The sequence below is a fragment of the Bos indicus x Bos taurus genome, chromosome 13, assembly GCF_003369695.1.
Source record: "Bos indicus x Bos taurus breed Angus x Brahman F1 hybrid chromosome 13, Bos_hybrid_MaternalHap_v2.0, whole genome shotgun sequence".
Lineage (NCBI taxonomy): Eukaryota > Metazoa > Chordata > Mammalia > Artiodactyla > Bovidae > Bos > Bos indicus x Bos taurus.
Genome location: NC_040088.1, coordinates 35,055,646 through 35,067,771, shown reverse-complemented (window position 1 = coordinate 35,067,771; position 12,126 = coordinate 35,055,646). Strand labels below are relative to the sequence as shown.

Sequence of the window (12,126 nt, the reverse complement as noted above, 5' to 3'; positions counted from 1 at the left end):
TCCAGGGTGACCTGCAGCAGCAGAGAAGGTGAGAGGGGCCCTCTGCTCTTGAGTGGTGGATCAGCCCCAGGGTGGCCAGGGGCAGCACATATTCAACTTACTTGAGTTACCATTTTATATTATATATGTCATATAAGTTTTTGGACACACTTTTGGGAAAATATTTAAAACAGGAGTGATAGACATACAATCCCACTCTTCAAAGTGCAGATGGGGTGAGTGCTTCAAAGCCACAGTGTCCCATCATTGGAGGAACTAGGATGAATGAAGCTAAGCAGTATCACAACTGAGTGTTTTGAGTATAATAGGAAGACTGGAATCCCAAATTTGCAGAACTTAAAAATGTCAGCTCTCTCTTAAGTAGGAAGAAAATGATAATACCTCTTCTGGCTATTTTAAGATTTGAAATAAAAATCAGTCATTTAAGTGATGACAAACCTGTTTCACTTTGCTAGGTAAAGACAGCTTATAAGAAATCCCTGTTTTCATAAGGCCTGTTCTTGAAAACCATCAGTGTATGCAAAGGGCTTGGGAAAGGGTCTCTCTAAGGGAAAGTGCACAGGAACCCTGTAAATCTTATTTATATGCAGATTCTATTCAGCAGGATCTTATTAACATGCAGTTTCTAGTCAGCAGATCTGGGAATGATGTGGAAACCCTGCATTCATAACATACTCCAGCTGATGCTAGTCTTCATCTTAAACTCTTAAGTCACAACAGCCACTTAAAAAAAATTAGCTCCAGGACTCAGTTCCTCCCTTCAACCTAATTAGATCAGTATTAAGCTAGGACCATGGTGACCTCTGAGGAACATTATTTTTAATATTAAGCACTAAATCCCGCGGATAAGGGAGCCTAGCAGGCTCCAGTCCATTTGGTCACAAGTGTTGGACATAACTTAGTAACTAAACCACCAACCACTAATTATAGTAAAAACTCTCAAGAAAGTGGGCATAGAGGAAACCTACCTCAACATAATAAAGGTCATAAATGAGAAACCCACAGCAAACATCATTTTCAGTGATGAAAAGGTAAAAGCATTTCCCTGTAAGATCAGGAACAGGGACTTCACTGGTGGTCCAGTGGTTAAGAATCCATCTTGCAATAAAGGGGACACAGGTTTGATCCCTTGTAGGGGAACAAGATCCCACATACCCTGGAGCAACTACTGAGCCTGTGCACTCCAGAGCCTCTGTGCCAAAACTAGAGAGCCCACATGCTGCAACTACTGAAGTCTGCATGCCACAACTAGAGTCCCTGTGAGGCAATGAAGGATCCCACGTGTTGCAACTAAGACCTGATGCATATAAATAAATAAATAAATAAATAAAAGATCAGGAACAAGACAAGGATTCTCACTATAGCCACTTTTATACAACATAGTATTGGAAGACCTAGCCACAGCAGTAAGACAAGAAAAAGAAATAAATGGAAGCCAAACTGGAGAGGAAGCAGTAAAACTGTCACTGTTTGCAGATGACATGGCACTATATATAGAAAACCCTAAAGATGCCACCAGAAAACTACTAGAGCTAATCAATGAATTTGGTAACATTGCAGGATACTATACACACACACACACACACATATATATGTATATATATATATAGTATCTGTTGCATTTCTGTATACTAACAATGAACTATCAGAGAAATTAAGGAAACAATCCTACTTACCACTACATCTAAAATAATAAAATACTTAGTCATAAAACAATCTAAGGAGGTAAAAGATCTGTACTTGGGTCTATTTACAAGACACTGATGAAAGAAATGGAAGCTAATACAAACAGATGGAAAGATATACCATGTTCATGGGTTGGAAGAATTAATATTGTTAAAATGATGATACTATGCAAGGAAATCTACAGATTTAGTGTGATCCCTATAAAAATAACAAAGGCATTTTTCACAGATCTAGAACAAATAATTAAAAAATTTGTACGGAAACACAAAAAACCACAAATAGTGAAAACAAGCTTGAAAAAGAAGAACAGAGCTAGAGGAATCATGCTTCCTGATTTCAGATTATACTATAAGGCTATACAGTCAGCAAAAACAAGACCAGGAGCAAAAACAAGACCAGGAGCTCAGACCATGAACTCCTTATTGCCAAATTCAGACTTAAATTGAAGAAAGTAGGGAAAACCACTAGACCATTCAGGTATGACCTAAATCAAATCCCTTATGATTATACAGTGGAAGTGAGAAATGGATTTAAGGGACTAGATCTGATAGAGTGCCTGATGAACTATGGAATGAGGTTCGTGACATTGTACAGGAGACAGGGATCAAGACCATCCCCATGGAAAAGAAATGCAAAAAAGCAAAATGGCTGTCTGGGGAGGCCTTACAAATAGCTGTGAAAAGAAGAGAAGAGAAAAGCAAAGGAGAAAAGGAAAGATATAAACATCTGAATGCAGAGTTCCAAAGAATAGCAAGAAGAGATAAGAAAGCCTTCTTCAGCGATCAATGCAAAGAAATAGAGGAAAACAACAGAATGGGAAAGACTAGGGATCTCTTCAAGAAAATCAGAGATACCAAAGGAACATTTCATGCAAAGATGAGCTCGATAAAGGACAGAAATGGTATGGACCTAACAGAAGCAGAAGATATTAAGAAGAGATGGCAAGAATACACAAAAGAACTGTACAAAAAAGATCTTCACGACCCAAATAATCACGATGGTGTGATCACTCACCTAGAGCCAGACATCCTGGAATGTGAAGTCAAATGGGCTTTAGAAAGCATCACTACGAACAAAGCTAGTGGAGGTGATGGAATTCCAGTTGAGCTATTCCAAATCCTGAAAGATGATGCTGTGAAAGTGCTGCACTCAATATGCCAGCACATTTGGAAAACTCAGCAGTGGCCACAGGACTGGAAAAGGTCAGTTTTCATTCCAATCCCAAAGAAAGGCAACGCCAAAGAATGCTCAAACTACCGTACAATTGCACTCATCTCACACACTAGTAAAGTAATGCTCAAAATTCTCCAAGCCAGGCTTCAGCAATATGTGAACTGTGAACTTCCTGATGTTCAAGCTGGTTTTCAAAAAGGCAGAGGAACCAGAGATCAAATTGCCAACATCTGCTGGATCATAGAAAAAGCAAGAGAGTTCCAGAAAAACATCTATTTTTGCTTTATTGACTATGCCAAAGCCTTTGACTGTGTGGATCACAATAAACTTTGGAAAATTCTGAAAGAGATGGGAATACCAGACCACCTGATCTGCCTCTTGAGAACTCTGTATGCAGGTCAGGAAGCAACAGTTAGAACTGGACATGGAACAACAGACTGGTTCCAAATAGGAAAAGGAGTTCGTCAAGGCTGTATATTGTCACCCTGTTTATTTAACTTATATGCAGAGTACATCATGAGAAACGCTGGATTGGAAGAAACACAAACTGGAATCAAGATTGCTGGGAGAAATATCAATAACCTCAGATATGCAGATGACACCACCCTTATGGCAGAAGGTGAAGAGGAACTCAAAAGCCTCTTGATGAAAGTGGAAGTGGAGAGTGAAAAAGTTGGCTTAAAGCTCAACATTCAGAAAACAAACATCATGGCATCCGGTCCCATCACTTCATGGGAAATAGATGGGAAAACAGTGGAAGCAGTGTCAGACTTTATTTTTCTGGGCTCCAAAGTCACTACAGATGGTGACTGCAGCCATGAAATTAAAAGACACTTACTCCTTGGAAGGAAAGTTATGACCAACCTAGATAGCATATTCAAAAGCAGAGACATTACTTTGCCAACAAAGGTTCGTCTAGTCAAGGCTATGGTTTTTCTTGTGGTCATGTATGGATGTGAAAGTTGGACTGTGAAGAAGGCTGAGCACTGAAGAGTTGATGCTTTTGAACTGTGGTGTTGGAGAAGACTCTTGAGAGTCCCTTGGACTGCAAGGAGATCCAACCAGTCCATTCTGAAAGAGATCAGCCCTGGGATTTATTTGGAAGGAATGATGCTAAAGCTGAAACTCCAGTACTTTGGCCACCTCATGAGAAGAGTTGACTCATTGGAAAAGACTCTGATGCTGGGATGGATTGGGGGCAGGAGGAGAAGGGGACGACAGAGGATGAGATGGCTGGATGGCATCACTGACTCGATGGGCGTGAGTCTGAGTGAACTCCGGGAGTTGGTGATGGACAGGGAGGCCTGGCGTGCTGTGGTTCATGGGGTCTCAAAGAGTCGGACACGACTGAGCGACTGATCTGATCTGATCTGATAGTACTCAAAACAGTATGGGACTGGCACAAAAACAGACACTTAGATCAATGGAATAGAACAGAGAGCTCAAAACTAAACCTACACACTTATGGTCAATTATTCTACAACAAAGGAGCCAAGAATATACAATGGAGAAAAGATAGTCTCTTCAATAAGTACTACTGGGAAAACTGGACAGTTACATGTAAAAGGATGAAATTAGAATATTCTCTAACACTATATACAAAAATTCAAAATGGATTAAAGATCTAAATGTAACCAGAAACCATAAAACTCCTAGAAGAAACCATAGACAGAACACCTTTGACATAAATGGTAACAACATTTTTTTTTGTATGTCTCCTAAAGCAAATGAGATAAAAGCAAAAATAAACAAATGGGACCTAATTAGATGTAAAAGCTTTTGTACAGCAAAGGAAGCTATAAACAAAACAAAAAGACAACATATAGAATGGGAGAAAATATTTGTAGAAGATGTGACAGACAAGGGATTGATTTCTAAAACATACGAACAGCTTATACAGCTCAATTAAAAAAACCCTACCCGCTCAAAAAATGGGCAGAAGACTTAAATAAACATCTCTCCAAAGAAGACATATAGATGGCCAACAGGCACAAGAAAAGATGCTCAACATCATTAATCGCCAGAGAAATGCAAATTAAAACCACAGTGAGATACAGTCTCATACCTGTCAGAATGGCGATGATCAAAAAGACTAGAAATAACAAACGTTGGTGAGGACATGGAGAAAAGGGAACCTTCAATACACTGTTGGTGAAAATGTAAATTGGTGTAGCCAGTGTGGAAAACAGTATGGAGGTTTTTCAAAAAGCTAAAAATAGAGCTAGCATATGACCCAGCAATGACATTCCTGATATATATCAAAAAACAAAACAAATAATCCCCCCAAAACACCAATTTGAAAAGATACAGAATATACATATTGTAAAGATATTATTTACAATGGCCAAAATATGAAGCAGCTTAAGTGTCCATCAACATATGAGTGGATAAATATGTGGAATGGGATATTATTCAACCATAAAAAAGAATGACATTTTGCCATTTCCAACAACATGGATGGACTTGGAAGATATTATGCTAAGTGAAATAAGGCAGACAGATAATACTGTATGATAACACTTATATGTGGACTCTAAAATAATAAACTACTGAATATAACAAAAAGGAAACAGATATATAGATAGAGAACACATATATAGAGAAAAACTAGTGGTTACCAGTGGGGAGAGGGAAGGACGGAGGGGCAAAATAGGGGAAATTAAGAGCCACAAACTATCATGTATCAAATAACCTTTATAGCTTATAGGATATATTGTATAACACAGGGAATATAGCCAATATTTTATAAGTATAAATGGGGTATAGCCTTTAAAATTGTGAATCACTGTTGTACATCTGTAACATAATGCTGTACATCAACTATATTTCACTAAAAAGTTAAAAAAATTATAAAAAGCAATAATTAAACCACCAGTGTCACTGTTCACATTTGTAAGCAAAAGAGAATCACAAGATAAATGCAAATCTGAACAGGCTTAGAACAGATTTCATTTGTTCCACTCAACTTCAAGAGTTCAGAGGCGACTAGAAGGATCCTAATGTTTGCACCTCCCAATGCACAGAGGAACATACAAGACTTCTTGCATGGGGAGTGTCATGCAGTGATTATGTTGGGCCTAACCACCTCACTGTCATCTTCAGCCTCAGGTGTTATTTATTGTGTACATCATGCAGAATGATGTACTCTGGGATAACTACTATCCTTGTGTTATCTCCATCCTCTCAGCAATCCCATTTAGAAATGAGGAAACAGAAAAGCTAGGTAATTTATCAGAAGTCACACAGCAAGTTAGATCATGGAGTGCAAACAGAAATTCAGGTTCTAACTCCAAACTCTCAACCAGCACTCTGGGACATATTTTCGATAATATTACAAAGTTAATATGAAATACAACACTTAAAACTATGAGCTAAATTCTCAGTACCTTCACCAAACATTGTAACTAACATAAATCTTTCCCAGTTAGGAGACAATAAAGATACCTCTTTCACTGTCAAATTCTTAACATGGTATTGAAGTATTTGACTTTAAGATTCTTACAGCTTTTTAAATGCTATGCTTTGAGGCTTTGTTATTTAAAATGTTTTGTACATAAAGAAAATAACCTTACTTTTAAAATGACTCCTTGCTGCTTGTTTTGGGAGCAATCAGGATTTTTCTTTATCTAACCTGGGCAATAAAGTATTTCTCATTTAAAAAACAGGCGGTAGTGATTTCCTTACAACGAAATTCAGGCTAAAATTAGACAATCTGGTTTACCCACATTCCACTCCTATCTTTTCTGCGCCTTTCTTTTCGAGAGTGAACTTCTGCAGCAAGCTGTTGCTTGTTGAGGAAAGCCTCAAACTTCGGCTGGGAAAGCAGACCTAGTGTGTTAAAGATCAGAACAAGAAGCAAAGCGCACCAGCACACCTGCCTTCCCTGGGGAAACCCAGTGGCCCACTTCCGGCGGTCCTTTATAGAAAACTCAGTCAAGACAGACAGACACAGGCAGACAGAGAGACAGAGAGGGAAATAGACCGAATGCTTCCTCTGGAAGAACAGAGAGTGAGTGGGTCCGAAGGCCACTGGCCTGTCTTTTGCCAGGTATGCAAGGTCCTGGGGCCCAGGGGAATGTGGTGGGTGGGTAGAAACCCCTCCCTACCCGTAAGGTCAGCACCGCTGCTGGACTGAGTTTATTTTGCGCAGCCAGATGCTCAAGGTTGGAGAAGGTGGTCACAAGCTGATCACGCGATTTTTAATTCAACAGCTATTTATGTGCAGGAAGCCGCAGAAAGGCAGGAGCGGGGGTCTGGGGAACCAGCGGTGCCCATCGCAGCCTCCCTTCCCCGCCAGTCTCCAGTCCCCGCCGGGGCCCAGCTCCTGGGCACTCACTTCCTTTCTCAAGCCTGCGGCGTGCGGTCTCGCGGCCGGGCACGTGTGCCGCTGCCCTCCTGGAGACGCGGGCAGAGGCCACCCAGGCCGAGCTGGGGGCGCGCGGTGGCGGCGGCTGCTTCGCGAGGCTCTGCGGGCGAGTGCTGCGCGCGGACCTACAGCCTAGACTGGCGCCCGCCCCCGCCGACTGGTCTCCGCCCCGCGCGGCCCTCCGGGCACGGCCGGCCAGCGCGGCGGGCAGGCAGCAGCACGACGAGCCCCAGCCTGCCAGGTCCCACTGCCCAGGGAGGGGGCGCTCTGCAGACTTTACGGACAAATGGTGGTCTCTGGGCTGCCGCGCGGCGGGACAGCGGGGAGAACCGGGGCGGATGCTCAGACCCACGCACCTCTTGCGACCTCTCATCCTGCCCACCCTTCTCTAGACCGCCTCTCGTTTCCCAGTTCCCCGAGGCCCGCCCGGGACTAGCCTGGTGATTAAGATCCTGCTACTTTCCCCGCCCTGCGGGTGTACTCGTCACTCACATCCCGGGTGCATCCACTTCCTCTCAGCCCTGGCTCTAGGCAAGAACAACTGCCTCCGCTCAACTGCCTCAGCCCGGAGCACCTGTGGTTGCCAGCTGGAAGAAACAAAAGTGGTTCATCTCTGAGTAAGAGGATGGTGTAAACCTCTGAGAAGGGCGAGGCGTCCCAAACACGCACGTTGGAAGATCCCTGGGCAACCTAAGGCCGCTCCCCTCGCTGAAGTCTGGGTGGCTCACCTCAGATTCACCACCCAGCCCTCCACTCACCTTCCTGTCGGATTCACTTCCGAAGGAAGCAGGAAGGGTGGGTGACCTTGGGCAATTGGCACAGCTCTCCAAACCTTTTGTTGAGTATTTACTGCGCACCAGGCCTGAGTCTGAGCTTTGAGGATACAGGGTTATAAAACAGGAAATTATAGTTTTCTCATTTGTAAAATGGGTAAAGGGATTCCCACCACCCGAATTTCAGTCCATGGAGGAGTTTCATGCAGTAATACAGTCTTTACCGATTTTCATCAAGTACATAAAGCTTCTGATAACTTATGTTTAATTTAAAATATTGCAAAATTTAGAAGTGGAATCCTTGTTTTTGCTTGGCATTACCATATTCAGCCATTATTATGGTTCTGAAAGTACTTTACATTTAATTTTAAAAGGCCAGTTGAACAAACAGCAGAAAATATGGGGTTTTAGAATTAAAATGATTAAAAATTTGAAACTGAATTTCCTAATTTGGTAGTTTGTCAACTATAGGAATGTGGTCAACTGTCATCTGGTTCCACTTTCTTGCATACCTAATACCAACTGAGCAAATATGCACTTATTTGGAGTAGAGAGTGTCTAAGACTTGCTTTCTGGAGACTGTGCATGACTGATTAGAGTATAGACTGTCTTCAGGATTTTGGAAACGATCATAAGTAGTGATGGCTTTCTCTGCACCAAATTGGTTTTCTATTTTAGTTGAAAATATCTAGATTGCGCTAAAGAATTTAACTGGTTTTAAGCTTTCTGCTTGGCCTAAATTCCTTTTTAAGCTTTTCATTGAAATATGCTTTTATATGCAAGAACACAAATCAAGAATATATAGCTGATGAATTTTCACATGCTGGACACATCTGTGAAATGAACATCCAGATGAAGAAACAGGACTTTGCAAGTCCTCAGAAGCCCCTTAATCTCACCTTTTAGTTTTTAATACTACCACCACTCACCAAGAGTAGCCATTATCCTGACTTCAAATCCTTAAATGGGTTTTTGCTGATATCTGTACCATATATAAATGGAATTGGATGATATATATTATTTTGTGTCTAGTTTCTTTTGTTTAGCATTGTTTTTGAGTTTCATCTATATTGAATGTCTTAGGTTTTTTTTTTTTTTTTTTTAGTACTTGCTTATTATTGTGATAGTTCAATTCATCCTCTAAGGTTCTGATTTACAAGCGTATTAAAAAGTATATTTTCGACTTCAAAATTTCATAATATATTAACAAGCAATGCTTGCTTGAATTCTTCTTAAAAACAAGCAGAATCAACACTTTGAGTCTGTTATTTAATCCACACATGTTCATCAAGCAATGAATAAGATTATTTATTCATTCATCCATGGTATTACTGTGAGCTAGACACTGAAACAAGTGCTGAAAATACTCAGAGTAGGCACAGACTTTATCTTCAGATCCGAGGGAATATGGAGGAGTGGTGTGTACCTCTCCCAGGTGTGTGGCATGGTGGGGAGCTTTAGAAAAGGCTTCAGAGATGGTTTTTTGAGATAGAATTGGAAGTTTGATAGTTGCCTATAATAACCTGTTGTTGTTGTTGTTGTTAAGTTGCTTCAGTCGTGAACGACTCTGTGCAACCCCATAGACGGCAGCCCACCAGACTCCCCCGTCCCTGGGATTCTCCAGGCAAGAACGTTGGAGTGGGTTGCCATTTCCTTCTCCAATGCATGAAAGTGAAAAGCGAAAGTGAAGTTGCTCAGTCGTGTCTGACTCTTCTCGACCCCATGGACTGCAGCCTACCAGGCTCCTCCATCCATGGGATTTTCCAGGCAAGAGTACTGGAGTGGGGTGCCATTGCCTTCTCTGATAATAACTTGTAGTCTCTAGAAAACAGTTTTAAGGTATATTTTTTAGTTAGTAAATAGTTATTGTGCTTCAGGAGATATATTTCCTCATCTCAAAAATTTCCAGGTTCACAGTGCAAATATTGAAACAATAACTATTATCAGATACTTATAGTACTGCAGAGCTGGACTGAAAATCATTACCCTCAATAGGTAAGTTAGTCAGGTCTGCATTATCATGTGGACTATAAAGGTATAACAGAAAAGAACAAACCTAAAATATACAGGATAGCCCATTTTCAAGGCTCCTCCCCCCTTTAAAGATACAACATTTTTCACTCATATAGAGACAAAAAGTTGTGGAAACTTTTTGGTTTACAGGAACCTTGTTGAATATTTACATAAACATGGTGACCTGACCTACTTGGACAGCTGCAAGCACAAAGGATTCTAGTACCAAGAAGTTTGAAACAACCAGACACAGGCCTCCTCTTTTGGGATAAAAGAAGGCTGAATTCTAATGCTGGGAAGATGGTTCTTTGGATTGCCAGTCCATCATCTTCTTAACATGCTGACTTTCCAAATAAAGTTGCTATTCTTTGTCCCAACAGCTCATCTCTTGATTTATTGGCCTGTTGCCTGGCCAGTGGTGTGAGCTCGGACTTGGTAACAAGCACACTGGAGTGGATGATTGATGTGGCCATGTTCTTATTCACTGAACAGAAAAGGGAAATAAACCAGTAGAGGGCCTTTGACCATCCTAGCTACTTTAACTTGTTAGACACAAATGACCTTCTTCTGCTAATACATTTTCACTTCTACCAGATGATCCAGCACAGTTTAAAGAATTCTATATGCTTGACTTAGAGAAAATTCGAAAAATGTTAGAAAGAGAAAAGAGGGATTTTTTTCCCCTGATTGATGGTTTTATTTGACAAAACAAATAAGCCATTACTCAATGTAAATTTCTGTATTGCGCATTCAGCTCATAAATGTGTCACTAGTCTGGCAACTAAGAAAAGGCAACAGTCACTGAAAATGTATTTTTGTTTTCACTGAGTCCTTGAGACTCAGTAGCTGTATTCATGTTTGTGTTCTATTTAATGCAAAAAAAATCACAATGTGCCTATTGCAGCTACACCCTCCTTTCCAGTTGGGTGGGTAATAAGTACTTTCTATGCTCAGACAAGTTCTAAAATGTTCTCCCTGAGTGGGCAAAGAGGTATGTCCTGGTCTGTGGACAAGTACAATGTAAAGATAGTGAGGAAGGGCAAAGGAGATCTTGTTGCAGGCCACCGTTGAGTGAGAAGAGCAAGAAAGATTGTGCTTTCCTCCCTCTCCTTCCCTCCTTCTTTCTTTCTTCTTCCTTCCTTTGTTGTTACTGTTGTTCAGTTGCCAAGTTGTGTCTGACTCTCTGCGGCCCCATGGACTGCAGCATGCCAGACCTCCTTCCTTTTCATCCATTTAAATCAAAGGGTACAAAAGAATATACTCTGATAACTGTCTTCATCTTCTCTTGATAATATTAAGTTCCCTTCTCTGGAAAAAACTGTTACTAGTTTCATGGCTACGAGTCGGATACAACTAAACGACTTCACTTTCACCTTTCAGTTTCATGCATTGGAGAAGGAAATGGCAACCCACTCCAGTGTTCTTGCCTGGAGAGTCCCAGGGACAGGGGAGCCTGGTGGGCTGCCGTCTATGGGGTCACACAGAGTTGGACACGACTGAAGTGACTTAGCAGCAGCAGTTTCATCTTGAACCTTCCAGAGATAGTCTGTGTGAGTAGACTATTTAGCTTTTATACAAGTGGTAATATTCTATACATATATTTTTTTCCTGTGTTTTGTTTTTTCACTCTAAAATATTTTGATAGTGGACATCATTCATAGTCATCATTGTCTACTACCCTTGGAAAGTCTTCTTTACATTTGTAGAAATTCTTTCAGTCTAGAAATCAGAACTCAAATTTCCAACCTCCTTTGCAGCTGGGGCACAGGCCTGCGACCTAGACCCTTTTGCTCGGGTACACACAAGCACAACTTTAATTTGGAAGTGAGTAAGATGCAAAGACAAGATGTATTTGAAGTTTCCACATCTAGTAATCCTAGGAAAGAAAGGATTAGAAAATAAATGAGTAAAAGTATGATGAGAAACAGGATAGTTTTAGTTTCAAAGTATCTCCCTACAAGATACATTATAATTTTAGAATGGAAAAAACTGGTAGTTGTCACCTTAATCAAGTGATCAAAATAAGCATCATCTGTAATAATGCATACTGACCTTGCATACCTGAGAAGACACAGCATCACTTCCATGGTATTCTTGACCAAAATATATAACCTC

The 12,126-nt window shown here is 40.9% G+C and overlaps 1 protein-coding gene and 1 long non-coding RNA gene across 4 annotated transcripts in view; one reads left to right on the top strand and one right to left on the bottom strand.

Moving 5' to 3' along the window:
• Positions 1 to 8,407, bottom strand: part of FERMT1 (fermitin family member 1) — a 61,258-nt gene extending 52,851 nt beyond the window's left edge. The window contains exon 1 of one of the 3 annotated variants that reach the window (XM_027559396.1): positions 7,718 to 8,407. The gene's annotated coding sequence lies outside the window, so the exon portion shown is untranslated. Of the gene's footprint in view, positions 1 to 7,195; positions 7,442 to 7,581; positions 7,652 to 7,717 lie in introns of those variants that run through there. The other 2 variants (XM_027559397.1, XM_027559395.1) reach the window with 2 other exon arrangements.
• LOC113903359 lies at positions 6,327 to 10,390 on the top strand. The gene is made up of 2 exons (XR_003514086.1): positions 6,327 to 6,907; positions 10,162 to 10,390. It is a non-coding gene; the product is annotated as an uncharacterized LOC113903359 (long non-coding RNA).
• Positions 10,391 to 12,126: the final 1,736 nt, after the last annotated feature.